General features: G+C 57.1%; 1 pseudogene; it reads right to left on the reverse strand.

The window, feature by feature from the left end:
* Positions 1-517: 517 nt before the first annotated feature.
* Positions 518-2680, reverse strand: part of LOC128717173 (large subunit ribosomal RNA) — a 5991-nt pseudogene continuing 3828 nt past the window's right edge.

Consider the following 2680-nt stretch of genomic DNA (forward strand, 5'->3'; position numbering starts at 1 on the left):
TCAACTCTTGGAAGCTTTCGTGGTTGCTAAGCACTGTTCGTGGCCTTCTTGATAGAAATGGCTTATGGTGGCCATGGACTTAGCCAAATTTTGAAATCTCCAACCAATCTTGGCCTGTTAGATTATCTTGGTTGGTTTGCTATGGGCTGGTACGGCCTACTTGATAGGCAATGTTTCAACTCTTGGAAGCTTTCGTGGTTGCTTAGGATAAGAATCCCGACGAGAAAGGTTTCCCGGACTTATAAAAATAACCGATTAGCCCCAAGGACACATCTTCCTTGAAAGGCTAATCATGCACCACACACCACACCACCCATAGGCTTGCAAGCAGCACTCTTGTCGAGTGCAGCAAGCCTATGCTCACATCAACTACCGTACACGTACCACCATAGGCTTGCAAGCAGCACTCTTGTCGAGTGCAGCAAGCCTATGCTCATCAACTACCATACGTACCACCACAGCCTTGCAAGCAGCACTCTTGTCGAGTGCAGCAAGCCTATACTCCACGAACTAACCACTTCACCACCAAGCATGGGTCGCCTGAGAGGATCGATGCGAACGCATCTCTACAACTCGCAGCTCCCAGCCTGTAGTCCCGTCGTTTGCGGGCGGTCGAAGGTGTCGAAACTAGTTGTATCCACGGTCGACGGGAGCACAGCCACCAGGGTTCCCTGTGATAAGGTACTTCCACGTGCAGCGTACACCCGCCCGTTGCGGCTCAGTCTAGTGCTATAGCGGGGATGAGACGGCAGTGTGCACGGGGCAGCACCGACGGATCTCAGAGGGTTGTTAAGCCCGCTAGCTTCCGATCACCTAATGGGTTTATGATGCGCTATCAGCTCGGATTGGATACGACCTTAGAGGCGTTCAGGCATAATCCAGCGGACGTAGCGTCATACCAAAGTCCGGTCGAACTAGTATTGAGCCAGTGGTCCGTACCTGTGGTTCCTCTCGTACTGCACAGGAATTCCGTTAAGATAGCAGCATACAGCACACACCAGTAGGGTAAAACTAACCTGTCTCACGACGGTCTAAACCCAGCTCACGTTCCCTTGAAAGGGTGAACAATCCTACGCTTGGTGAATTTTGCTTCACAATGATAGGAAGAGCCGACATCGAAGGATCAATAAGCCACGTCGCTATGAACGCTTGGCGGCCACAAGCCAGTTATCCCTGTGGGCCAGTGCGTCGTACGGTCACGGCGGGCGTTCCACAGGGCTCAATCCTGGGCCCGACCCTGTGGAACGCGATGTACGACGGCGTGCTTCGGCTGGTGCTGCCTGAGGGCGCCGAAGTGATCGGCTTTGCGGATGACGTCGTGGTGCTGGCGAGCGGGACGACGCCGGAGGCAGCGACGGGACTGGCGGAGACGGCGGTAGCAATGATCAGCTCGTGGATGGCGCAACACCACCTGGAGCTTGCTCCGGCCAAGACCGAGCTGGTCATTGTGTCTACGATGAGACGAGACAACACCCGAGTCCCGGTGAGTATCAATGGCGTAGAGAAACTGCCGACCCGCACCTTGAAATATTTAGGAGTTGTCATTGAGGACCACCTGTCGTGGAGGCCACACGTAGAGCAGGCCACGACGAAAGCGCTCCGTGTGGCGCAGGGGATTTCCCGGCTGCTCCGAAATCATGGTGGGCCAAAGAGTGCGAAGCGGCGGCTGCTTGCATCGGTGGTGGACTCCACCCTCCGCTACGCTGCGCCGATTTGGCACGAGGCAGTCCGGCTCCGGGAGTGTTGCAGACAGCTGAACCGCGTGCAAGGACTGTACGCACGGCCAGTAGCTCGCACCTTCATTACAGTGCGCCACGAGGTGGCAACGGTCCTTGCCAGCGTCATCCCCATCGTGCTGCAGGTGACGGAAGACGCTCGCTGCTACCAGCGGCATCGGACGACGGGAGCAAGTCTACGCGAACTGCGCATCGAGGAGCGGACGAGGACAATTGACGAGTGGCAGCGTCAGTGGGACCAGCTAGAATCGGAAAGCCGCTACACCCGATGGGCGCACCGGACCATCTCAGACTTGGCGGCATGGAAGAACCGGCAACACGGGGAGATGACATTCCACCTCGCTCAGATCCTCTCCGGCCATGGGTTTTTCCATGAGTACTTGTGCGTGAAACATCTTGCACCATCCGCCGACTGTACCAGGTGCCCGGGAGTCCCGGAGACGGCCGAGCATGCCTTCTTCGACTGTCCGAGGTTCGCGGATGTCCGGCATGAATTACTCGGTGAGGACGACGAAGCGGCTGTGACGCCTGACAATCTTGTGGCGTTCATGCTTACCAGCCGAGCACGATGGAGCAAAGTTTGCGAGGCCGCTCGCATTATCACCACCACACTCCAACAGGAGTGGTATATCGAGCGGGCCACGAGCGCGCACGACGACATGCAGAGGGCCGCGCAAAGTCTGGACACCGCACACGAGGAGCTGGTGGCCTTACGTAATGAAAGGCGTAACGAGGCTCGTAGGCAGCTGACCATTGAGCGACGAGCTGCGAGGGGGGAAATACCACCAACCCACCCCGACGGGCGACTGCTGACGACGGAGGAGTTACAGGAGCGGGAGGAGCGTCATCGAACAGTTAGGAACAACGTGAGACGCTTCCGCGCGCGGCGAAGACTGCAGAATGAGGAGGCAGTGGACTGTAGAACGTACTTGTGGGCCCTCTTC

This window comes from Anopheles marshallii (genome assembly GCF_943734725.1).
Source record: "Anopheles marshallii chromosome X unlocalized genomic scaffold, idAnoMarsDA_429_01 X_unloc_217, whole genome shotgun sequence".
NCBI classification, from domain to species: Eukaryota; Metazoa; Arthropoda; class Insecta; order Diptera; family Culicidae; genus Anopheles; species Anopheles marshallii.